General features: G+C 39.3%; 1 protein-coding gene across 1 annotated transcript in view; it reads right to left on the reverse strand.

Annotated features, from left to right (window-relative positions):
* Window positions 1-27936, reverse strand: part of LOC148161627 (putative phospholipid-transporting ATPase IIB) — a 136288-nt gene that overhangs the window by 32553 nt on the left and 75799 nt on the right. Inside the window, exons 10-13 of the mRNA XM_088020688.1 lie at window positions 24227-27740; window positions 22373-22870; window positions 9774-9964; window positions 7837-8068 (exon numbers count right to left, since the gene is read on the reverse strand). The gene's annotated coding sequence lies outside the window, so the exon portion shown is untranslated. The remainder of the gene's footprint in view (window positions 1-7836; window positions 8069-9773; window positions 9965-22372; window positions 22871-24226; window positions 27741-27936) is intronic.

The following is a 27936-nucleotide window of genomic DNA, read 5'->3' on the forward strand; positions in this document are numbered from 1 at the left end:
GCCCAATGTGGGACTCAATCCCAGGACCCTGGGATCATGACCTGAGCCGGAGGCAGACGCTTCACTGACTGAGCCACCCAGGCGCCCCAGAAGATTAACTTTTATATATTCTCTTCCCTTGCTGAAGGCAACGCCTTGCCCAGTGCCACTTTTCTACTGCATTTCACTGAAACATAATAAAAGTCACTGAGTGTTTGCATACTGAAATGTGTGGTCACTCACAGCACTTTTATTTTTTTTTACTGTGAAAAGCATTTTTTTCCCCAAAGGGGTACGTGCACCCCGATGTTTATAGCAGCAATGTCCACAGTAGCCGAACTATGGAAAGAGCCAAGATGGCCATCGACAGATGAACGGATAAAGATGTGGTATATATCTACAATGGAATATTATGCAGCCATCAAAAGGAGTGAAAAGCATTTTAAAAAGAGTTTTTTAGATGACCTTTATATTTATGAAAAATGTCAGAAGGGCCAAATCACACACTCTAAAGTTTATTTATTTTTAGTAATCTCTACACCCAACGTGGGGCTTGAACTCACAACCCCAGGAGCAGGAGTCACCTGCTCTTCTGACTGAGCCAGCAAGTTGCCCCACAAATCACACAAATCCCCCCTTTCGGCTTTTTTACAATTAAAATTTAACATTTTCATGCTCCATCATTAATAGTCTTCCTTCACATCAGAGGAGTGGATTGGGGCTTGCTAATGGAAGACTTCAGTGGGTGCTCGTTGTCTGGAAGCCTCTTTGCTTGTTTTTGTGTTCTCCGTGTTGACTACCACATGCTTGCCACTGCTTGTCACTAGCTCCTCCAGACTGAAAAACAATCGGATCTGTTCTTGGTTCCCAAGCTTTGGTAGCTGCCATGGGGGTTGGATCAGTGAACTCAAAATTTGAGGTCTCAGATCTCAGAATGTGGGCATTTGGGATGCCCCATAAGCTCCCCACACCAGTGTAATGTTCCTCCCAAGCAACTCCTACTGGGCCATTTCCTATTCTTTCCAGTAAGCGAGGGGCAGTTATACCATAAACATTTTCTATATCAATGAATAACCGACCATAAACTCATGTAGCCTAAACTAGGTCTTTTTTTTTTTTTTTAAAGGGGAACCCAGGGGTACCTGGGTGGTTCAGTCCGTGAAGTGTCTGACTCTTGATTTCGGCTCAGGTCATGATCTCAGGGTCGTGAGATCGAGCCCTGCATCAGGCTCCACAGTCAGCACAGAGTCTGCTTCAGATTCTCTCCCTCCCTCTGTGCCCCCCCATGTGTGCTCTAAAATAAAATAAAATAAAATAAAATCTTTAAAAGGGGAGCCCAGAAAGGAATTTCAAACTTGATTCACATTAAACAGAGCAGATGTCCTTAGACGTCAGCAAATCTTGCTGAAGTCTAGTGTTTCCCCCTGTTTTCAACACTTAGAAACTCCAGGGAGCTTCTCATTCTTGCACCCTCAGTAGAACTTGCTTTCTCTCATCTTGCTCTTATCTCCTCGGTCCCTCAGTAGTCTCTTGCCGCCTTCCAGCTGGAACCCTCCAACAGTGACCGCTCTCTCCCACAGCAAAATGTGTGTTCTGGGAGGATGAGTCTCTTCCTGTACCACCGCCCCCCCCCCCCCGCCATGACCTTAACTCTGATTCTAGGGTGAATTTGTCCAAGGAAACATTTGTACAAGGTACACAGATATGAGAATGTGTACAAGTTATGAGACAGAGAGGGGAGAAAGCTGGAACTCCCTCAAGTAAATAATTTTTATGGTATCACTGTGCACATCTATTTAGGCTTCAAAATGGTTTTTGTTGTTGTTGTCTTAAATGGGTGCATTCTGTGCCAGTGGACCATACTTTTAATGTTTTCTCCTGTGGTTGGCATTTAGAATGTTTGTCCTTTTGCAGGAAGCACTACAAAGAATATATCTGTGCTTATGAGGTTTATTCTCTTGTTGAATTAAATAAGATAATGTATGTAAGGTACCGAGCACAGTAAATAGTGGTTTTATTTTATTTCCTAGGATAAATTTCTAGAATACTTATTATTAATTAAAATGTATGTACAATTTACTGGCTCTTTATTGGTAGGGTCACGTTGCTTTCCAAAAGGGTTATACAACAGTTTTAGCCACTGTAAGCGGGCTCAGTGCCTCATGTTTGTTATGAATACCAGCAGGAATGACCTTTGCTCCTTTGTGTGTATTTACTCTTTCTGTGAGTTGTTGTTTATAGCCTTGGCCTTGATGTTCTTCTTAAAAATAGCAATGCTACTATCACTTATGGACAGTTTTTCTTATTTGAATGTCAGCTTTACCTTTGTGACCTCTACATTTCAAGGATAGGAAAGTTGACGTTCTCCGTCGATCTGACAATCATTCTATTCTCTATCTGCTAATTTTTCAAAGTATTATCTTTTCTATCCTTCTCTCTCTAATCTATCTGGAGTTTATTTTCTTAAATGGCATAAAGTGAAAATCCCTATTTTAATGGAATTTTGATTTAATCACCGGGCTCAGTGCCTCATGTTTGTTATGAATACCAGCAGGAATGACCTTTGCTCCTTTGTGTGTATTTACTCTTTCTGTGAGTTGTTGTTTATAGCCTTGGCCTTGATGTTCTTCTTAAAAATAGCAATGCTACTATCACTTATGGACAGTTTTTCTTATTTGAATGTCAGCTTTACCTTTGTGACCTCTACATTTCAAGGATAGGAAAGTTGACGTTCTCCGTCGATCTGACAATCATTCTATTCTCTATCTGCTAATTTTTCAAAGTATTATCTTTTCTATCCTTCTCTCTCTAATCTATCTGGAGTTTATTTTCTTAAATGGCATAAAGTGAAAATCCCTATTTTAATGGAATTTTGATTTAATCACCCAAAACCATTTGTTCCATAATTCTCACCTATTTATAACATGCTCTTTTATAATGTATTCATGTTTAAACAGTATAGTTGGTATATTTTCAGTCTCACCATTCTGTTCTACTGAGCACAATGTGCAAATGGACACGTTTTAATTCTTTTTGCTTTATAAATAGCTCCTGTAGAAGTTGGTTTTGTGTCTTTCTTACTATGTTGTCTCCACTCAGACAAAAGCTGGACAAATTGTTCATGGTTAGTGCCATAAGGCATGATTGTGTTGAATTGTTACAGTAATAAAGTTGTTTGGATTTTTACTCGTAACCAGACCTCAAAATAAATGTCATTATTCTATATTTTATCTCCACAACCTCTTATGGCAGGTTATTTTTGGAGGGGGGAGAGTGGTGCTCTTAAATACCAAAGTATCTCCAATCTTAAAATCTTCTCTATTTCTCTAGAGCTTGTGGTTTGAACTACATAAAATTTCAGAAGCAACTGTGGCTTTCTGGTATTTGCCACCTAATGGCCCTTTTGTATATTATAAGAATTCCAGATTGTCACTCCAACCCCTTTGGGATATTTTAGAGATAACCATGTGTGTGTTTAACCAAATTTTGCTCAGAGAAAAGATTTATATATTTTGTTCCTGGTTTTAGATACTTCACTTAAGTGGTACCTGTAGTAAAAGATAGAAGACTGAGCATATACTTTATCTCTGCTCTTTTCCAAGTTTCCACTGAAATTATAGAATAAAGAATAACTTCCTAATTGTACTGGAAAACAGGAATGGTGACACAGTGTCCACTGTGGATAAATGGAGGAAAATGTTCACTTCCATACAGTTAGTAAGAGTTTAATTGCCTTAGTCATTATTTGGAAGGCAAATTTGGCTGTAAATACCAAAATTAAAGTGTATCCTTTGAATATGCCCAAAGGTGTATTTGTTAAGATATTCAACAACCTTTATGATCATCAAAAGGAAAATCATTAAGTAAATGCATGAATGTGTACATCCATATATATATTATTTGTATGATTATATTTTATGAACATCGTATATACATAGTAGTGTATGTATGGCATTAAACTGTTTTGAAAACATCTGCATACTAAGTTCTGAGTAGGGCCACCATGACAGGGGAGTGGGACTTGGTTGAAGGGTTGTGAAGAAGAAAGATGCACTTTAGCTTGTTTTTGCTGTATACTTGTAGCGCTATTTGAAAATTTTTCAAGTGAGCATCAAAAAATCAAATGATATGCACGAGGTTTTCTGTAGCTAGTTTTGTTTTTCCATGAATCTGTCATCTCTTGAATTTCTCTTTGCTTATTCTGATTGTAGATGATACTATCTCGTGATTTTCGTCAATCTTAAAATTAGTGTGACTCTTATTTTATGAGTAAATGGTTAGGATGACCTTTTTCTCTTGCTATGGTTTCTGAAAGAGTGTAGACCATTAAAAACATACTGTGAGTTATTCTACATTCTCTTGAGACAAAATGTTGCGCTAGAAACTAGGTTCAGTTTTTAAATAACACAGTTGTTGTTTTCATATTTAAGTGTCTGCAGTACCCTGGATGCATTATCATACGTAGACTAGACATGTTGCGCATTCAGTATATCTACAATACAAACTGAAAACGCACACGGAATGGGGAACCACAGAACGAGCAAACGGATTTTATTTATGATGATAGTCCTTCTCAGGTCCTGTCTCCCTCTTTTGATCTAGGTGAGAGCAAGCTGGGAACATAACTAAACCAGTGCCGAGTGAGACAGGAGAGAGGATGCACAAAACCCCCTGATCCTAGCCAACTAGATTTTGAAGTTGAAGTTAATTAAGAGCAATATACAAATAATCTCTGCAAATGGTGACATTTATAAATGGATTTTGAATATTCTGAAGCCGTTATGTAAATCACCAAGAGTAAGGCTCTAGGGGAAATGTAAAACATGCAGGCTCACCTTTTAATACCTTTTGGTAGTGTTTTCATTAGACTTAATGCTTGTGGGGGGACCGTGTATCTGGAGGTAATCTGATGACAGACATGTTGTAGCCCTGTGAGAGGTGGAGCCCTAGAGGAGGGGGCTGCCGAGAATGGGACCTGTCGGTCAGGGTCAATGACAACAATAACAACAAGGAAACTGGTGACATTCTCTGTGGTTCTGTGGGAGGTTCTGAGCCTGCCCTCAATGGAAGAAGCAGAACTAACAAGACGCCGAGGAATCAGCACTGGAAGAAAGGGCGAGGCCTCAGTGCCTGTGAAGGTTCACTCCTAGGATGGGCTTTGGGAATGGGGATGACAAAAATGATAACCGTGAAGCTGTATCATTTAAGTGACATACGACTTTCAAGGAATTTTAGTTCGTGGGATTTCAGTAGGACAAGTAGCGGGCATGTGGTAATTGCTGTTAATATATAGCTGGGGAAACGAAGAATATTTAATGATATTTCGACGATCATACAATTGGCCAGTGATGGAACCGGGAACTAATTCCAGTCATTCTCGTTCTTACTTTTATAAGATATCTGCAGATTTTAGGGGTAGCAACTTCTGGCACCGCTGCTCTAGAAGCAATTCTGATAGCACGTGATATAATTCGATCATGAATACTTCCTAGCTCCCCTCTCCAAACATTGGCCTCTCGGTCCTTGCACATTTTTCCTCTTTCTCCTTTGTCATTGGCAGAGGTGGACTTCTTACTAAGACCTTTTGCCATTTGCAACCACGTGGATGGAGCTAGAGTGTATTACGCTCAGTGAAATCAGTCAGAGAAAGACAAATACCATATGATTTCACTCATATGTGGACTTTAAGAAAGAAAACAAATGGACATATGGGAGGGGGGGAAGAAAAAGAGAAGGAGGCAAGTCATAAGAGATTCTTTTTTTTTTTTTTTTAAAGATTTTCTTTATTTATTCATGAGAGAGAGAGGGAGAGAGAGAGAGAGAAGCAGGCTCCCAAGGAGCAGGAGGCCCGATGCGGGACTCGATCCCAGGACCCTGGGATCATGACCTGAGCCGAAGGCAGATGCTTAACCATCTGAGCCACCCAGGCGCCCAGTCATAAGAGATTCTTAACAATAGAGAATAAACTGAGGGTTGATGGAGGGAGGTGGGTGGGTGGGGATGGGCTAGATGGGTGATGGGTATTAAGGGGAGGGCACTTGTCATGATGAGTACCAGGTGTTGTATATAAGTGATGAATCACTGACTTCTACTCCTGAAACCAATATTGCATTGTATGTTAACCAAGTAAAATTTAAATAAAAAAAAAGAAAAACAAAGACAATTTCATCTTTCTCTCCTCCATGATGTTTTTTTAAACATCAATTTTTTTAAAAAGTTTGTATATATATCCGGATCACTCTAGAAATCATTAGTTCTCTTACGTGCTGTCAGCTCTATCCTTGTTAAGTACTGCTTTTTTGGGCAGGGGGAGGGGAGAATTGTGCTGAGCTATTTTATGTAGCTCAGAATTGGATTTCTAGAGTCTCAGAGACTTAGGGAACTGGAAATGTGCTCTACATTTTGCCTATCAACAAAGCCTAATCAAGAATGCATTCTTTGCCAGCAACATTCAAAACAGAGATGATTCCAAGCTGTGGCTTGGAAATAAACTCCTTTTATTGCCTTTCAATTTATAGTGTTCTTTGCCTTCATTTTGCACAAATATTCAGGGAATTTTCCCATTTAGAGAACCTGATGCACAAATTAAGATATTTCAAGTAAAGCCATTCATGATCTGTAAGGAAAGTAATACAAATTGACATGTGATACTAGTCTGAGTTCCTGACAACAATCAACTTAGAATATGTTCCTACATATACTCATGTGTCACAGGGAGGTTGTTTTTAGATTAACAACCGTAATTTAATGAGACTAATTTATTAATCAGACCTCAATTTGCAAACTTGTGTTTGTAAAAAAAAATCGCATGTGTGGTATTTTGTGTGTTTTGTTTGACTGTGTGTTTTTGTTGTTGTTGTTGTTGTTAGCTTTCTTTGATTTTTCTCCCCACAAGTAATCTCATAGGTTATGGCTAGCAGAATTGTTCAAAATTAATTTTGAACCCTAAGACAAACCCTAGGTTATCTGGTTCATAGCAGCAGAATTCAGTAACATTTAAGAGCAATATAAATAATTTTCAGAATGCTCATGAGGATGGAACTCTTGCTCAATTTAAACAATTCAGAATTTTGGAAACTGGTATTTGATCTGTCAATCTGCTTGTTGGAATAACGCTTCTAACTAAACACAGAAAAAAAATTAACTGGAAGAAATGTTTCAATTCACAGAGCCAGAAAAAATAAAATAAATCTCAGATACCTACATTAAATTAACCCTGGATTTATCTTGCTAACATGGCAAGTCATTATATACTTAACACAATTGAGATACACGGTTTTGATGAGCAGACCATTTCTTGAAACAATATTTTCACAGTACATGAAATATAAGAGCTTGGGATAACACCACATTAACCCGGAGGGAGACAGTCATTGAAATGCTTATGATTTTATATGGGAGGCTGAGCAGAGTAAAGCTGAAGATTCTAATATACAGACAGACAAGCTTCCAAGCTGTGACAGATGTGTTCTCAAAGTCCATTTAAAAGTCAGTAGTTTCTAATTCAGCATTTTCTCACAATAATAATAGTGAATTTTCAATACTGTTATGCATTAGGCAGTTTCTAAGTGCTTTATGTGAATTGTTTCATTTAATTCTTTCAAAAAGTCCTAAGACTTAGGTTATAATTAACCGAATATTATAGAAGAAGGATCTGAGACACAGAGATTAAATTGTCTTGAGGTCACACAGCTAGATCTCAGGCAGTTTGACTTCAGAACCTGACTTTTAACCACTTTACATGGAGGTGATGATATTAATCATGATCAGGTTCTATTCTCATGATCTATTACTATGTAAACAGTTGACACCCCCGTCCCCACCACCTGCCCCAAAAGACAGCTGTATTTTACTCACAATTTTGTGGGTTAAGAATTCAGGAGGGGCTCCTCTGGGCAGCTTGCATTTGCTCCAGATGGTGTCAGCAGAGGTAGCTAGATTGGTGCTGGGGGATTCCCTTCCAACGTGGTCACTTACATGGCTGGCAATTTGGTATTGGCTGTCAGCTGGGAGCTTGACTGCGGCTATTGGTCAGGATCCTTGGTTCCTCTCCACATAGGGTTGCTTAGGCTTCCTCACAGGACAGTGGCTGTATTGCAAGAGTTGAGTGTTCTTAGAGAGAGGAAGTGGAAGCTGCCAGTTTCTTATGGTCTAGGCCTGGAAGAGTAGCATAGCATGATTTCTGCTGTATTCTATTGGTCAACATTGTGACAGAGACCACCCAGATTCAAGGAGAATGGGTCTGCGTCTTAATGGACAGAGTGGCAAAGAATTCGCAGCCATCTTTTATCCATCCGAGGTACCCAGAAGAGACCATGAAAGCCCATATATTTAACATGTGACCGAGATTAAGGTTTCTCAAACTTGTCTTTACCTTTTCTTCTTCTGTCATGCTAGTTTTTAATGTTAAGTCTTTTTTAAAATACAAGTTTTCTTTCGGCTCTTAAGGCCTGTGATTCTGAGACAAGGTTGCGTTATTTTTAAATGTAAAATACCTGGAATATAGTTGGGATTCTATAGATGTTTATCGTTCATCATTTTTCCTTTTACTGTAAGGCAACTGTAAGATTTAACAAATAATGAAGAATGAGCTACAACTCAGAGGAACAAAATGGATTAAGTTGTTTGAAAGTAGAAATATTCTACTTTATCTTTTACAACATACACACTCCATTTCCCAGCTTGTCATTTCCTTGTCTGTCATCACACTTCACGCCTGTGAGCTCTTTGGGGGCAGGGGCTCTGTCTAACTCATCCTTGTACTGTATCCCCAGAATAAATACCATACCCTGGGAAATAGCAGGCACTCAGTAAATATTTGGGGAAACTTAACAAAGGCAACAAAACAACTTGAATGTATCTAGAATAATATACCAATAACTCTAATTTACTAATAGATGTTTGTCTTACTGAACATCTACTGTGCTGACTCCTAATGAAGCAGAAATGCATCTGGTGGCATGACAGTTGAGTGAATGTACTTGTCATTTTAATTGTTTTAATACACTTGTAAGCCAGGGACATGTATCATTCTATCTCTGATGAAGAAATTCAAAATGTGTACCAAAGTTAATATTAATTCGCAATTGTGTATCTACCAAAAGTCCCTATTGATCTCTACTTCAAAAGGTAAGAAGACCTCTTTGTCTTTCTAGTGAAAATGTATTTTAATCTAATTGCAAGCCATTAGGCATTATCTATTTAGCTGAAATTAATACTAATGCCAGACACTTGGCCTGAAGTATCATCTTCTCATTTTGATGTAGAGTTTCCCTCTTCATTTGGTCTTCCTTTTTTTTTTTCTTCTCAAATGATAAAGAATAAATAAGACTGAATATGCAGAGCACTACTTCGTTTGAAAATTGGCTTTCTCAGTACCAGGCATAAGTTTGTACTTTTCTACAACCCAAGGCCCATAGAACCCCTACTGTTAAGCTGCTCCATGATACATATGAGATCTCTGAAATTCTGGTCTGACAGTTCTGAGATGACTCAATCTTGCTCCAAGTTCAGAATGTAGCTTATTCACATATCCAAGGAAAAGCCTATAGAAACTATTTTCTTTGGGAGTGGAGTCAAATATTTGGTGGGGGAAAAAATAGCTCCATGAAGATAAACCAAGAGGAAGATGGGTAGGCAAAACTAATACTCCATTAGGAAAGGATGTGTTTTTAATCTCTATAAATAATCAGGGTTGAACCAATAGGATATCTATATCTACCTACCTACCTACCTACCTACCTATCTATCTTGATACTATGTAGAAAGAGATTTATTATGAGAGACTGGCTCACATTATTACAGAGGCTGAGAAGTCCCATGATCTGCCATCTGCAAGCTGGAGAACAGGAAAGCTGATGGTGTAGTTCTAATCCGAACCGGAAGGCCTGAGAACCAGGGATGCCGACAGTGGTAAGTCCCAGTGTGAGTCTGAAGGCCTGAGAACTGGGGGTGATGGTGTAAGTCTTGGTCCACATTCAAAGGCCTGAGAACCAAGAAAACTGATACTGGAGGGCAGAGAGCAAATTCACCCTTCCTCTCTGTCTTTTTGTTCTATTCAGCCTCTCAAGATTGGAAGATTAGATGATGCCCACCTGCAATGGTGAGGGCAATCTTTACTCACTCAAATGATTCAAATGCTAATATCTTCCAGAAACATCCTCACAGACACACCCAGAAACAATGTTTTACCAGCTATCTGGGCATCCCTTAGTCCGGTCAAGTTGACAAATGAAATTAACTGTCATAATCTTCAATTAAAGCATTCTTATCTGAATAATCTTCAGGACAGCAGCTCTCATATTTTTTGATTGTGAATCATCCAAATTCATTACTCCTCTTTCTATTAAAAAATTTTCAGTTTCAATTACATGCTTCAATACCTGTTTTGTCTTGAGTAGCCATTATGATCTAGCAAAGCAATGAGTAGAAAGGGAGTGCAACCCTGATGTTTATAGCAGCATTATCAACAATAGCCAAATTATGGAAAGAGCCCAAATGTCCACTGAATGATGAATGGATAAAGAGATAAAGAAGACATGTGGATTTTATAGATACATATATACAATGGAGTATTATTCCACATATGTGTGTATATATGTACATATACATATACACAAATATATATAGTACAATATGTCTATAAATGGACTATTACTCAGCCATAAAAAAGAATGAGATCTTGCCATTTGTAACAACATGGATGGAGCTAGAGAGTATTATGCTAAGTGAAATAGTCAGAGAAAGACAAATACTATATGATTTCATTCATATGTGGAATTTAAGAAAGGAAACAGATGAACATGGGGGAAAGAGGCAAACTATAGAACAGATAAGACTCTTAACCATAGAGAACAAACTGAGGATTGCGGGAGGGGAGGTGGGTTGGGGGATGGGCTAAATGGGTGTTGGGTTAAGGAGGACACTTGCTGTGATAAGCTCTGGGTGTTCTGTGTAAGTGATGAATCACTAAATTCTACTCCTGAAACTAATATTACGCTTATGTTATTAACTGGAATTTAAATAAAAACTTGAAACTACAGAGAAGAGAAAGAAAGAAGTATATTAAATAAACTCATTTGGCTACCCAAATTTTGTATTCTAATAACAGCTCCATGGACTATAAAATTAGAATAATTGCGTAAAATGAAGCATAGATATTTATTGTCTATAGATTATATTACTGCTTGTGGTTTTTTGATGACTGCCATGAGTAATAAAGAATTAACTCTTTGTAAGTATGAAGACCTATATATAAGAGTGGCTAACATTGAGAGACAAGGATGATGAGATAGAAAATATTTTAAAAATAGGAATTATTAAATCTCATAAAAATAAAGGTAGTCTGAAAATCAGTAAAGATCAGGTATTTAAATGATGATGATGATGACGACGACGATGATAACACGAAGGTAATAATAATACAACCCCAAACTCATACTCTAGTACACATATTTGAAAATGAGAATAGAGTCAGGTAGAAAAATTCAGAGAAGTAACTAGTTTGAGTCAACTGCTCTCCTCTTTTATGTACTTCCCCTACCCCAATCAAAACACTCTAGCACTGAAATGGAAAATGATGAACTAGGGCATTAACAACAGATCTCACTACCAACTTCATTAAGACCAATTGCAAATGACTTATCTCAGAGAAATGAAGAGCACCTTCATCCCAGCAATTTCAATGGGGGGTTGCGTTTCACAAGCACACACAAAATATTATGAAAATGAGCATGTGTGGAGGTTTAATAGCTAATTTTCCAAGTTGATTATCTTGGCCAGTTCATTGGGATGCTCTTGCTTCTTAGCTAATTTAATTTGTTTCATCCTTTTTATTGTCTCGCTTAAATAGCAATTAGGGGAGATAGCACTCCATTTAGCCTCCTACTTGCCCCATGATTTCACCCTGTGCCAGATAGTTACGGGTATATGAAGAGATGGCACTGGTGAAAGGCAGAGTGGGTGAACATACTTGACTCAAGCCTGACTAATCCAGGGAAAAGTTGCCAGTGATCAAAGTGTGTATGTGTGTATGTGTGTGGTGAATACCTTTGAACAACTCATTTATTCAGATATTCAGAAATGTGAAGCATTCCTGCTTGGAAATTCAGATTCACCTCCATGATGCCAACCAATATGCTACAGCTATTTAAAAGCCAGCTTTCAACCTAGGTAAAATATCAGAACCCATCCATTTTGTACTTCTGTTTTAGAACTATATATTTGTCTATGCGACAAAAAGCTATTAGATGCTATAATACTTTTTAGTATATTGCCATTTAAAAAAAGCTTATTAATTATTTGCTTACAGGTAGCCCCAGGTGAGTCGGAAGGGGCTTCCATGACCTGGAGTGCTCCGCTAATAGACTTTGCACACCGCTCTTAAAACTGTATATTCTGATGAGAACAGTACGAGAGGTCTCAATTCAACATGTATAGATTTTATGCCTTTTTTAATAGATAAAAAGGTAGAATTGGTCTCTGTTTGCAGACAGCTTTACTTGGGGATGAAAAGACAACATAAAACAGAATGCAAAAAACATATCCTGTAGCTGACTGAAGACTCTTCAGGGCCGACTGGTTAATGAAGTTCAGCTGGTAAACTCCTTGAGGTGGTGAAGCCTTGGTGAGAGAGAGTGACTGACATGGCCTGGGTGTCAACCAGGGGACTTCTCTAGAGCCACTTGGCCCTTGCAGCTTTGTGAAATCCACAAAAAGCCACCAAAATAATGGCCCATATTTCCACCCTGTCCCTTAGTCCTCAGGTTCCTTAGAGTTCAAAGTGTTGAGGGAAGATTGCAAACACCAGCTTCATTGGAACTTGCATCATTAAGGAGAAAGCAGAAAGGTATGGATCTTCCAGTAGTATTTGCCCTCAGGTATCTCATTATAAAGCATGATAGAACTCTATACACCGGGGCACCTGGGTGGCTCAGTCGTTAAGTGTCTGCCTTTAGCTCAGGTTCCTGCATCGGGCTCCCTGCGGGCCGGGAAGCCTGCTTCTCCCTCTCCTACCCCCCCTGCTTGTGTTCCTGCTCTCTCTATCTCTCTGTCAAATAAAAGCTTTAAAAAAAAAAACAAAACCTCTCTAAACCTTTCGCATTACTAATTTCCTTTGTTTCTCTTTCACTCTCTTGAATATGTGAAAGTAGAATCCACGCCCCTCCCAAATTGTAATATGATGAGGAAGTAGTAATCATCATCAGTAGTGGTAGTCTCACTCCCCTAGAAAGGCACATGGAGCTCAGAAACCCGACTGAAAATGTGCCCTCAACTCAGCGATTTTTGCTTTAATGTTGTAGTTGTCCAGCAACAACAAATTGTCTCTATAGCAGAAAGGAACTTGTCACATGACTCTCTAGGGACTCTTGTAACTAGAATACATATTCTAGTAACCGTAAAAGAGGTGTTTGTACACTAGGTAAAGGGCCCCGGTGTGTCTCTGAAACATAGGGGACACTCACTATTTACTGAGTGAATGAGAGAATGAATGCACAAAAATCTGGAAGGCCATTAGGAGGCTCCAAGATGCCAAGCCCTCCTTCCCTGACTGTGTGGTGTGGGAAAATGAGCAGCCTTCACTTTAATAGAGGAGGCAGCATCCTCAGTGGCAATTTTAAGATTTTTTATTTATTTATTTATTTGAGACAGAGAGAATGAGAGAGAGAGAGAGAGAGAGAGAGCACATGAGAGGGGGAAGGGTCAGAGGGAGAAGCAGACTGTCCGCCGAGCAGGGAGCCCGATGCGGGACTCGATCCCGGGACTCCAGGATCATGACCTGAGCCGAAGGCAGCCACTCAACCAACTGAGCCACCCAGGCGCCCAGTGGCAATTTTAGCAGGCAGGTAGAGAGAGAGTTCTGGGAAAAGACTGAGGGTTTAGGGGTGTTTATTTACTTTGGAGTTGGAATTCTAGAATGCATCGTGGAAAGGATTATCTAGGAGAGCAGCCGTGAGAAAAATCACTTGCCCAGGGAGAAATACAGAACCAGATCAGGAGAGGAGGATGGGAGAGAAGCAATGACTAGAGGGGTTTATACTTTGACATTGAGGAAGACCTGGATGAAATGCAGAGTGGGATCCAGTGGCCCCCAGGCTTCCACTGGGAAACTTGTTTTCTATTCTGCATTGTGTCAAGGATGTGTGTGATCTCCTGATCTTCCTCTGTTTCAGTAACCCCCAGAAAGGCACATCCTGCATAGAGACTAGCACATATTAGGTATTCAACACAAACTTATTAGTAGCATGAATTCATTAGGAAGTATGGAAGCAGGAAATGCAGGATACAGGCTTGAAATGAAAGAATCTTTATTGCTTCTAACTGCTAGGCCTGCCTTGTGCTGCCAAATCACTTCTGGCCAGTTAGTTGGTATACTTGCAGCACTCTCCTGTGGAAGATATTATCTGACCTGTTCTAAAGCACCTGAAAGGGCAGAACTGAGGACACACGCTACAAGTCAGAGGCAAGTAGATTTCAGCCCCAAATATTCTAACAGCTGAAGTTATTCAGAATAAAAAAAAATGCTGCCTTAAAAATGTAGAAAATTCCAACACAGAAAGGATGCAAGTAAAACTCAATGACTGTGTCTCAGGGATGTTTTAGCGGGGGTCCCTGCATTGGGAAAGAGCTTGGTCCCTTCTACCATTAAGAGTTTAGAATTATTTTTGTGCCTGGTATTATGATAGTCTAATACAATAAGATAAAAGCAAACTAGTTAGGAAAGGAGACACGGATCCAATTTATGAAAAGGGCAATAGAGAAAAAGATTGCATCTATATTATCATTATGAAAGCATTTGCCAATAGGTATAGTGCAGAAAGTTAGAAAATGCTGTAATGTTGGGCTGTAATAGGGAACTAAGATGTACTCTGCAGAACGTAGGAGCAAATCTAAATTAGGAAGGGAGAGACTAAAGGGGTTTGGGGTCATTGAGAAAGGCTTCATGAAGCGGCTAGTTGTTTAGCTGGGCCTCCGGGAAAGGGTTAGAACTGGGACCTGTGCAGGGGGAGGTCCCTCCAGGGAGGACTGAAGTGAAGGAGGCTGCTGTGAGCCTGGCCTGCAAGGGGTTTCGGGAGGAGGCTGAATGATTGGGTTCACTCAGGCCCTCGGTGTGTGCTTTGAATGGAGATGGTGGGAACAATCAATAGTCATTTGAGGGAATGAAACACACTTAACTTCGTCTTGTCTGAAATCCTGCAGTACCCTGAGTCCATCAGCCTGCTAGTGAGGAGACCTGGGAATCCCAGCTGGGTCCGTAACTAGCTGTTTGGTGACGACACATCACTTCACCTCCCTGAGCCTTATTTTCCTCAATTATAAGGCAAGGGAGTTGGTGAAATCAGTTCTTCTCAAACTTGAACGTACAAATGGGGATATTATCCAAATGCAGCTCTGATTTTGAAGGTCTGGGATAGGGCTTGAGATTGTGTATTTCTAATAAGCTCCCAGGCAGGTAGTGCTGATGTTGTTGGTAGTGCTGATACACTTTGAGTAGCATGGGGTTGGATGAACACTACACAGATTAGTTTTAATTACGTTCTCATACCGCCTTTCATAGTTGTTTCATAGTTGTATACAACTACATATAGTTTATATAACTAGGTTATAAGGTTAAGAGTGTCTAGCACAGAACTTAATCCGTGGTAGTTACCCAATAAATATTCATTTACTAACATACAGTTTCTCCCTTAAACACTGTGATTACCTATGTTGATGGTTCGATCCTGGCTTTCAAACATGTGCGGATTTAGGAAATCTCATAAAAGTCAAAGAAAAATCTCAGGACTTCCCTAGATCTTGTCTCTCAAGGCTCCTGCTTCTTCCAGGATAAAAGGAAATAATGGGCCGCATAAATACCTGACTGTTGCATTGGTTGCTTTAGGGAAAAACAATTAGATTGGCTTGCCATGCGCTGAGTAGATGGAATGGAGGTTTTCATTCCATTAACACTCATTCCATGAGTCATTCTAAATTCTTGAAAGTATGCCAATGAACCCCAGTGAATTTACTGCAGTTGCCGCTGGTAGCATTTTGCCTCTGCACGCAATCAGCAATACTGTAATAACTTATTTCACAAAGAAAATGAGATTGCATGGTTTATTATTTACGCTACTGTTTTGTTTTAATACTGTTATTGTTCCTTTTTATAAGAAAGCATATTGATCTCTATCCTAAAGGACTGAGAAAGAGGAGACTTGAGAGTTCCCGAACTAGCTATGAGAGTATAGTAATAGTATTGACTAGTATTTTGTAATAGTATTGGATATCACTGAAAATGGTGTTATTGCTTTTTGGATTGATGGTAGTAATATAAAAGTGTTCTAAAGAGGTTGCATTGATTGCATAACACATACCTGATTACGGGAGATTTTTACCAGACTTAAGATGGCTTCCAACAAATGGTCTGTGAAAGTAGTAAGATTTCTTTCAGTCCTGTGATGCCCTGATATCTGACCAAAAGTCATTTACATACAGGACAATTTACAGTGGGAAAATGACATTCACCAAAGGATTCCTGAAGTTTGCCGCTTGTCACCTAATACATAAAAGGCAATGTTGATCAAAGACAAGAAGAGGAAGTATCACGTTCAGAGTCTTTCCATCAAAGTGATCTAATAGCCCAGTGATAAAATCTATCACACCGACTTGGTATGAAACCTCTGCTAATTAGAGAACTCCATTACAACATCAAGCCCATAGAATATCAGTATCAGGCTGAATCTGTTCTGTCAAAAAATAGGCTGGTTGTACCCAAGCCATATTTAAGGATTGCTCCATAATATATGTGTGCTGGGAAAAATGTATTTCAGTCACTATACTTTAGACAGGTGTCTGAAATCCATATTCAAGTAGTTTAAGAAAAAGGAGGATTTATTGGAAAGATCTTGGGGGAGCTGCCATAATTGGAAGAAGAGTAGGCCGACCAAATCAGAGGAAGGGCCTCTTTCTTGGTTTCCACTTCTCTTAGTGCTGGCTTTATTTTCTCCCACTGCCAACCAGCTTTCTCTACTTGGCAGTTATAGGGTTATTGACACCTTGTTTAACAGTTTCCCATTTTACAACTTTTTTTCCACCAGGGAGACAGACTCTCTTTTTCCCAGATCCATGTCAAAAAAATACTGGGGAAGAACTGCAATTGGCCATTTCAGGTGGCTTCTCACCCTTGGACCAATCAGCTGTGACAAGGAGGGCTGGATCATGTAAGAGCATACCGGCTCCCGTTGTAACCACATGGCTGGAGTGGGGAGGAGAACAGAAATTTCCAAAATGAGGGAGGAGTGTCTTTGCCAGAATATGGAAATAAATAGCTGGGTGAGGGCTCCTAATGTGTTGGTTGACAGTAGCATCTAATCCTCGATTTGTTTAATATTCCTCGTGTCTCCTACTGGTCATAAATCCAAGGTTGCGAATTCTGTTCTAGATGTTCCATAGTCCCCATCATACAAGCTGCAGGGATCTTCATTCTCCAGACCGTAGAAAACAAAGCTGCCAGAGTGTTTTCTGGGCCCCACACTTGCCTGGGTTAGTGGGGCTATTTTTGCTTCTGTAATTGATTCGCCTGAGTTACAGAAAGAAGGGGAAAGAAAAGGCTGACTGATGGCGTTTGCCGTGGGCACAGAAGGAAATCTGAGAGTCTCCTAATGCAAGTCCTCTTCCCTCCCCTCTGTTGCCACTAGCCCAGGAAACTTTGTGGTCCTCACAAGGAGAGTGTAAGCCACCCAGGAGCCAGGAACAATAGCATGTGTGTCTTTAAATTCTGGGAAGCTCTAACTATAGTCCTTACACAGGCAAAAGTATAACAAATATCTGTGGATCTGTTGTTAGCTTAAACCAAGCTTAACCTGTATAAAAGGTCAAAGAGGTACTTGGAGCTACATAGTGATTTGTAAACATCTCCAAACGTGAACATTTTACGTCTTGTTATTGTGTCCAGATGGGACTAACAGGGCAGAGTCCTCTATTTGTAATTCTATTTGTCAACCCCGTAATGTATTTTAAGGAAGAATATTATAGTTGATAGCAATTTTAATTATTTACCAATAATGAATGAATCTGGGTCCCTATTTAAGAAATGCAAGATTTGTATGATTCAAGCATATTCTCTCTTACATGCAAACACTAATGAGTCCTATGAAGGTAACAAACTCCAGAAACAGAAGTAGAATCCAAACAAATGTGTTTGTTAGTCTTATTTGTCTTCTGATGATAGATCTTGAACTGGACACATGTCCAGATTTGAACTTTAAAACACAGGTATTCTATTTTAACAGAAAACTTTATAGTAAGTTGATTATGTGACCGTTTATGGTAGAAAAGAAGGGGTTCCTAATGCTTACCACGAAGATAATGCTTGTGAAGATAATGGGTTGCGTTTTTCCTAAGTGGAAATCTTTTTATCGTTTTCCCCCAATTTAGTAAGTAACACAGCATCATTGTAGAAAATTTTAACAATTCAGAAATGAGTATTAAATGTGGACAATTTGAATCCCCCCATGATCCTAATCCCTAGAAATAATTCTTAATAATTTGATGTATATGGGTTTATTTTACGTCACAAGCCCTTGTAGGGCAATTACTATATTCTAAGCACTTATCTAAACACTTTACAGCTATACCTCATTGCATCCTCCTAACAACCCTACAAGGTAGATACTGTTTCCTTATTGACTGGGGAGGATATGGAGTTTCAGAGGCTTTCATAACTTGCACAAAGAAACATAGTTCTAAATGGCAGAATTGAGATTCAAACACAGCCTGACTCGAGTCCATGCTCTTACTCTGTACACCTTTCCAGATCTCTGTTTATGCATATGATGAAAATGTATGTAACATGTTTCCAAGTTCACCTCCTATGGCTAACCTTTCCTTTAACATCCACTTAAAATGGCTTAACACCCCATTCCATGCAACGTGGGAGTCCAGTGTGCCTCCTCTGTAATATTTCTGTGATTTCTTGGAGGTATTTGTGTGGAATCTAAATCCTACTGCCTGGCAGCATCATGTCTAGGCATTTGCTCTCCTCTCTCTTCATCTCTGGATACCACCTTCTTTCTTCTTTTCCCCAGAGTACCACTGATATAAATAAGGCAGTTGTGTGTAGAGAACTTTTCGTGAAGATCTGGGAGTAAAAGAGAGGATTGCAAATAGGGGAAAAAATGAGTACAGTATTTACAATGATTGTTCTCAGAGCCTAAGGGAAAACTAAAACATAAACTTTTTTTTTTTTTAATGTAAACATTTTCCAAGTAGCTCCTCCTTGGGCACACTCCATTTCTCTCTCTCTCTCTCTCTCTTTTTTTTTTTTTTTTTTAGGTTTTATTGACTTGAGAGTGAGAGCACAAGCAAGGTGAGAGGCTGAGAGTAAGAAGCAGACTCCCTGCCGAGCATGGAGACCGACGTGGGGCTCGATCTCAGGACCTGGGATCGTGACCTGAGCCGAAGGCAGACACCCAATAGACTGAGCCACCCAGGAGCGCCTCCATTTCTTGGTAGTACATACTGTCCTGTCTTGGGAACTTCTTTCTCTCAGACTCTGTCCTTCAGTTACTTTTTTCTCTGTCCAATATCCTTGTCCCCTTTACACCCAGGCCGTCACTCTTAAATACCACATCACTCTTCTCTTATTATGCAGAGTGATATTGCTCTACTTCTAAATTTTCCTTTCCATTTCATGGTAAGCGTTATCTTTCACAACAGAAACATTTTATGGTTGGAACTTGTTTTTCCAGGGGTTCTCAATGGGGATTGATTTCATCCTCCAGAAGATATTTCTGTGTGGAAACAAAGAATTATCCAGCCCCAAATGTCAATAGTGCCAAGGCTGAGAAAATCTGGTGTACAAGAAGTGTCCACCTTCCTTTGGGGATTGTTTTCTCTGAACTGGACAATGCAGTTTTGGTGGAGCCATAAACCATACACCTACTCTCTGACTCAGATGGCAAGGACCTCACTAGGCTGGGTCCAGGTTTGGAGCCCCACTTCCATGGCCATATGACCAAGAATGGACATTTGGATCAACCTGCACCGATCCTGGCCTGGGGATGTATCCTACAGATGCATTGCTACATATGTGCACGGCGATTGACCAGGATATTCAAGAATTATTTGTAATAGCAGTTACCACCCAAATTTTTATCAAAGGGTGACTGATTAAATTATGGTAAAGTCATACAAAGAAATACTGTCTTGTGTTTGTTTGTAAAGAGCTAACTGGGTAAGCTAGAACATTTCCCAGAATGCCCTTTCCTGGAGGATACCTGAGTTAGAATTGTCTAAAAGAGGAATTGGTGGAAGCCTTGGAAGATGGAAGTGATCAGCATCATGACTCTCTTAGGGGCGTAGAAGTGAGATGTAGTGCCAGACAGACTCAGGGGTGCTGGTGGTTTTTAGCAGGCCCTTGCTCTTTTTTACCCCATGTCCAGCTTTGCTCGATGTCCTTTTCTTTGCTCCATGTCTTCCTGACTGGTACTTTGCCACAGACCTGCAGAAGGAACAGCTGCCCATAGACTTGCCCCCCATTTTCCTTTTTGGTCCTGTTTTGGCAGCAGGATGTGCCTGGCTTCTTAGGTTGACTGGTTGGTGATTCCTCTGAAATGTCAACTCCCCCTTTTGGATCTCTGCTTCCCCAGCTACCCCCCAATATAGAGTCTAATTTCTATAATATATCCCTAATATCATAACTCTAAATGGTTTTGCTTCCCTGATCGAACCCTGGCTGACACAACTGTGTAACCTTTGAAAGCAATGAGGCAGCTCTATATACGGATGTGAATTGATCTCCTAGATATATTAAGTGAAAACAGCAAGGTGCTAAACTGATGAAAAATATTACAGATAAAGCTAGAGTCCGTTTTGACCAATAACTCTCATCCTGGTCCCCATTTCTTTTCCCCAGAGGTAAATACTGTTATTCACTCTAAATCAATTCTTATGGTCTGGGGAAGAGTCCTCAGCAAATTGCAACTCCTGTAGGAGTTGTTGTGACAAGATTATTTTATTGACATATAAGTAACATAGAATAAAATGCACACATTTTAAGTGCTCACCTTGGTGAGTTCTGATAATTGTATAAACCTGTGTAGCCATCGCCCCAAACAAGACGTAGACCATCCCTCCTCATTTTCCTGGGTTCTTTTCTGGTCAGTTATCCTACCCACTATTGTAACCACTACCTCATTTCTTTTCTTTCTTTCTTTTTTTAGATTTTATGTATTTATTTATTTATTTTAGAGGAGGGAGAGTGTGTCGGTGCATGCGTGAGTGGTGTCGGTGGGGGGATGGGTGGAGGGGCAGAGGGAGAAGGAACCTCAAGCAGACTCTGCACTCAGCACAGAGCCTGATGCGGGGCTCAAGATCATGAACCTGAGATCACGACCTGAGCTGAAGCCAAGTCGGTTGCTTAACTGACTGAGTCACCCAAGTGCCCCACCACTATCTCATTTCTGTCTCCATTAGTGTTACTTGGCTTTCATATAAATGGAATTATATAGTATGTATTCTTTGAGTCTGGCTTTTTTATTCAGCTTAATGTCTTTTGAGATTTGTCCATATTGTTTTTTATGTATCAGTAGTTTGAGATGGTATAGGCTTGTAGGCCCCTTGCGAGCCAGGGTCATTTGAGAACTGCAGTGAGGTTAAGGACAGCCAGGCAGGCCTGGGCCAGGAAGAGAAAATGTTCTCTTCCCCTTATCTCATGTTGCAAGTTCTGGATGCCTGGATCAGCAGGAAGTGGCTCTTGCCTAGATTAGAGGTGTTCCTCCTTGAGACAAGAACATACTGTCTCCAGAGGGAGGGTGGCTGAGAGAATTCTTTAATTCAGCGAACATAAACAGGATACATTCTGTTCTTGATAAATCTTGTGTATCTTTCTTCAAGGATGTTAGTTTAATCCCATTATGGGTGAAAGTACACGTCGTTATGTTTATCTGATTGCTGCAAGTACATAGCTGTGTGGAAAATAAACGACAGCATGCAGTTGCAAGTGCTGCCTTTGCTCTGCATCCCCTGTGTCCTGGTTCTTTCGCAACCCTTACCCAGGGACCCCAACGCACTAGACGTTGACAGTAGTTGATTCTTTTTATGGCTGAGTAATATTCCATTGTATAGATAGGCCCACAGTGTGTTTATCCACTTCCTGTTGCTGGACATTTGGGTTGTTTCCAGTTTGGGGCCATTATAAACCCTTATAGCATTTTGAATGTAACTAAAAAGAGATTGCTGGGGCCATTATTTGTAGTATTTTAAAGACTGTGCAAACCACTACCTTAATTTTCCCAGAGAACCTTTACTTCCTCTACAAAGAATCAGAAATTAGGTAAGAAATTGTAATTTGTACTTTTTTCCCCCAAAGTCTTACTATAATTTTGGGTAAGAAAATGGATGAATTTATTCTTACTTTACAGATGAAAGACTCATGCCACGTCTTTAAAGGACTTCCAGAATCACAGAAGGAGTCACTTGTGAATCTAGGAGCAGAGGCCAGGCATGGTGTCTCCCTCCAGAGTGCCATCTAGTAGACCACATGTGTATCCAGACCCGTAGTCCTTGGGAAACAGTGGAATGCTGGATCCCTGTCCATAGGCCCCAAAGACAAGTCTAAAGTGCAGTTTTTAAAGGTATGAATGGAACAATTCTAAGCCCAGACCAGAACATAATTTAACAGGAAAGAATATCCAAAGGAAAAAAGACCATCTCTTCAACAAATGGTGTTAGGAAAATTGGACGGCCACATGCAGAAGAATGAAACTGGACCATTTCATTACACCATACACAAAAATAAACTCAAAATGGATGAAAGACTTAAAGATGAGACAGGAATCCATCAAAATCCTAGAGGAGAACACAGGCAGCAACCTCTTCAACCTCGGCCGCAGCAACTTCTTCCTAGAAACATCTCCAAAGGCAAGGGAAACAAAGGCAAAAATGAACTATTGGGACTTCATCAGGATAAAAAGCTTTTGCACAGTACAGGAAACAGTCAACAAAACCAAAAGACAACTGACAGAATGGGAGAAGATATTTGCAAATGACATATCAGGTAAAGGGTTAGTATCCAAAATCTATAAAGAACTTATCAAACTCAACACCCAAAGAACAAATAATTCGATCAAGGAATGGGCAGAAGACATGAACAGACATTTCTCCAAAGAAGACATCCAAATGGCCAACAGACACATGAAAAAGTGCTCAACATCACTCGGCATCACGGAAATACAAATCAAAACCACAATGAGATACCACCTCACACCAGTGAGAATGGTTAAAATTAACAAGTCAGGAAATGACAGATGTTGGCGATGATGCAGAGAAAGGGAAACCCTCTTACACTGTTGGTGGGAATGCAAGCTGGTGCAGCCACTCGGGGGAACAGTATGGAAGTTCCTCAAAAAGCTGAAAATAGAGCTACCCTACGACCCAGTAATTGTACTACTAGGTATTTACGCCAAAGATAGAAATGTAGTGATCCGAAGGGGCACCTGCACCCCAATGTTTATAGCAGCAATGCCCACAATAGCCAAACTGTGGAAAGAGCCCAGATGTCCATCGACAGATGAATGGAATACAGTGAATACAATGGAATATTATGCAGCCATCAAAATTGGAAATCTTGGGCGCCTGGGTGGCTCAGTTGGTTGAACGACTGCCTTCGGCTCAGGTCATGATCCTGGAGTCCCTGGATTGAGTCCCGCATCGGGCTCCTTGCTCAGCAGGGAGTCTGCTTCTCCCTCTGACCCTCTTCCCTCTCGTGCTCTCTCTCTCTCATTCTCTCTCTCTCAAATAAATAAATAAAATCTTTAAAAAAAAATGGAAATCTTACCATTTGCAATGACATGGATGGAACTAGAGGGTATTATGCTAAGTGAAATAAGTCAATCAGAGAGATAATTATCATATGATCTCAATGATATGTGGAATTTAAGAAAAAAGGCAGAGGATCATAGGGGAAGAGAGAAAAAAATGAAACAAGATGAAATCAGAGAGGGAGACAAACCATAAGAGACTCTGAATCAGAGGAAACAAACTGAGGGTTGCTGGGGGGGGAGAGGAGGTGGAGGGATCGTGTAACTGGGTGACGGACATTGGGGAGGGTATGTGTTATAATGAGCACTGGGTATTATAGAAGACTGATGAATCACTGAACTCTACCTCTGAAACAAATAATATACTATATGTTAATTAATTGAATTTAAATTAATAATAATAGAATGAAGCAAAGGAAGGCACATCTTGAAGGTCGTCAGAGACTTACCTCCAGGGCAGCACTGGATCCAAAGAGTCTTACAAGCAATTCCTGGAAACTTTCCTGAAAGAAACACTATTTTAAATATTTCAACCCTTCACAATTGGGTTTTATAATAACTGATGCTCAAAGAAAACCATGTATAAAGCTAGCCTGATGCAAAAGTATCAGATTAGAAAAACAAGCGGGACTAAGGTTTATTCTGAAATACAGGTATTGTGGATGTGTTGATGCCCCGCCCACATCAGACTTCCACCAAAGTGAATCCTCAGCTATTCTGCCCCTGGGGCATCTCCCAGCCTAGGGGCTTGAGCTGTCTACAGGCAGGTGCAGCCCAGAGGTGTGCAGGAGTTTATGCCTCAGAGACAACTCACAGCCATTGGGATGAAAACTCAATGAGGATGAATTACAAGGTGCATCATACACAATTCCTCTGAGGGAGCTTAAAAGAAATTGAACACTAGTTGCCCTCAGTAGTCATGAGCTTATCAATGCATCCTTTATTTTCTTCACCTCCTTCCCTGTCTTATTCTCCCCACTCCCTCACTCCAGTTTCCTGGTCACCTCTCAAGTAGACTACCTGTACCAACATACCTGCCTCTGGTTCTGCTCTTGGGGAAACACACTAAGATGTGGAAATGATTCAATATTAGGAAATCTCTTCATGTAATTAATTTCATGAGTATATCCACAGAGAAAAGCAATATAATCCTCTTAACAGATAAAAAAAAATTCACTATAATTCAACATCCATTCTGATGAGAACTACTGTTAAAATTTGAATGGAAAACATTTCCTTACTATCTCTATCAGTTAGGGTCCATTTAAAAAAAATAGAAACCACTCTAGACTTGTAAAACAAAAGTAATTTGATATGGGAATTGATTACAAGCATAATGGAAGGACGGGAGGAAGGTAAGGTCACTAAAAACAGTAACCGCAGTGAATGACCAGTATCCTCGGGCTTGAGGGACGAGGTTTTCCAGCAGTTAAGGGAATGATGCCACAGAGGCTCCTGCTTTTTGGTCAGCTGCTACGCAGGACTCAGGAGCCTGCACCCCCCAACCACTGTTGGCCATTGCCACGGTCACTGTTGGTGGTGGTGTTGCCACTGTCCTTGCTGTGCTGCCACCAGATATGCCATCAGAGACTGGAAGTAGGAAGAGGGTTCCATCCTCGTCTTCTGGTCTCCCACCAGCAGAAAGATCAAAAGTCAGCTGGTGACAATACCTGCGAAATGCGGTCTTTGGTATTCCAGCCCTCCTACTATATATATCAAAGTACAAACTTGGTAACCAAAATCATACAAAACGGAAATAGTAGCCTGGAATATTTTCCTTTATTGTCAGGGACAAGACAAAGAGGCAAGGTATCACAACTCCTTTAAAATATATATATATGTATATCTGCATATATATATGATGATATACATATATATCATCATCCATTTTAGGTGTACAATTCAGTGATTTTTTAGTATATTCATAGATACATGCAACCAACAGCACAGTCAATTTTTGGCAATTTTTATCACCTCAGAGAGAAATCCTGTGCTCTTTGGCTTATCACCCCCTTTGCCCCCTCCCCTGTCTCCACATGTTTCCTCCATCCAGCCCTAAACAACAGTTAATCTATTTTCTGTCTCTTCAGATTTACCTATTCTGGATTTTCATATAAATGTAGTCGTATAATACTTGGTCTTTTGTAACTGGCTTCTTTTGCTTAGAGTATTTTCAGTGTTCACCCATGTCTAGTATGTATCAGTACTTCATCACCCTTTATGGCCGAATAGTATTGCATTGTATGAATATGCCTATATTTCACAACTCTTATTTAATATTTTCCTTAAAACTGTAATTTGGTTGGCTAATATTTTTCTTTAAGTTTCCTTTAAGTTGTAGCTCTTATTTAATATTTTCCTTTAAGTTATGAAAGTAAGCATGACTATTGGAAAATAAGAGAAAATTATCTTTATTTTCCGATTCTGATTGTCTACCTTGAAAACCAAAAGGATTAAGGAAAAATGATTATAACTAATTAAAAAGCTCTGCACAGTGACTTTCCTGTATAACAGCCAGTCAGCAAATACTGTAGAAAAATATTTCATCCATAATATCAACAAATGCTTCTATACTTATTAACAAAACTATGGTGCAATGTACAGGATACCCACACACACAAATCTCAGAAACATGAGACTTCCATAATGAAGCTGTCCTGTTGCTAAAGAGAATATTGTAAATGTACTGTAAATTAATTTATAAATATGTTGCTCTCAAATGAAAATCCTAATGACACTTATGTAGGAGCTTTATAAAACAGTTCTTAAGATTACCCAGAAGAATAAATGGATGGGAATATATCAGTAAAATTTTAAAAAAGAAAAATAGTGAAGAGAGAATTTCATTATTAAATATTTAATGTATTACAAATAAAATAATTTAAGCAGTTTTCTTATGTACCAAGAATAGACAGAGTAATTGGTAAAATGTAATATATAATCCAGAGGCAGTGTTAAATATGAGTAAGAAATTAGTATATGATAAAAGTATAATTAAGATTCATCATTATTATTCAATAGGACACCTGACTAGTCATTGCAACCTTGCAGTCATGAACGCTCCTAGTTGCAGACATAAAGAAAAAAAAAACACTTTAATAAGCTGTCTTATGCTACATTAGCTAACATTATTAGGTAGCTTTCAGAATTTTCAGAGTTGAAAGAGAATAACTTGTATACCTAGCAAAAATATCCTTCAGAAAGAAGGTGAAATGAAGGTATTTTCAGGTAAAAACTGAGAGGATTATTCACAAACAGATTTGCAGTAAAAAAAAAAAAGCTACTAAAGGAAGGTCTTTAGGCAAAAGCAAAATGATCCCAGAAGGAAATAGAGAAATACAGGAATAAATGAAGAACCACAGAAGAGGTAAATAGGTAGAAAAATATAATGGATAATGGAAAAATTGTATAAAAAAACCATAATAATGATGTTATTGGGTTTTAAATATATGCACAATTAAAAGGCATGAAAATAAGAGTTTAAAAAGGTGATGGTGATGTAAATGGAGTTGAAATATTCTAAGGACCTACTATTGTCTGGGGAGTGACAGAAGAATTGAATATAGATACAAAAGTTCTAAACAAAATATTTGCAAATAGAGTATCAATTTATTAAAAAAGGTAATATATCATAATCAAGTTACTTCTATTCTAGGTAGGCATGCAAGGTTCTTTAATATTAAAAATGTCAATCAATGTAACTCAACACATTAACAGAATAAAGGGGAAAAATAATATGATTTTCTCAGAAGATGAACACACAGTTGGTAAAATTCAGTACTTACATTTGTTATTTAAAAACTTAGGAATAGAGAAAGCTTCTTTAATCTGTAAATATGTGTCTTCAAAAAAACCTACAGTAAAATCATAGTTAATGGTGAGATACTGAAAACTTTCCCTCCGATCCCAGGAATGAGACAGATGCCTGCCATCATCACTTCTGTTCAACATTTCCTGGAAATCCTAGGCACAGAAAAAGGCAAACAAAAGAAATAAAATATATAAAAATTTGAAACAAATGAACAAACAAATACATCTTTCATGAATTGTAAATGTCATGATTACATGTCTAGACAATCAAACAAATCTGCAGAAACACTATTAGAATTAATGAGTGAATTTCGGAAGGTCACTAGATATAAGATCAGTATATAAAATT

Source organism: Eumetopias jubatus, unplaced genomic scaffold (genome assembly GCF_037043125.1).
Source record: "Eumetopias jubatus isolate StellerSeaLion01/CBP00866 unplaced genomic scaffold, mEumJub1_p1.0 scaffold_106, whole genome shotgun sequence".
Lineage (NCBI taxonomy): Eukaryota > Metazoa > Chordata > Mammalia > Carnivora > Otariidae > Eumetopias > Eumetopias jubatus.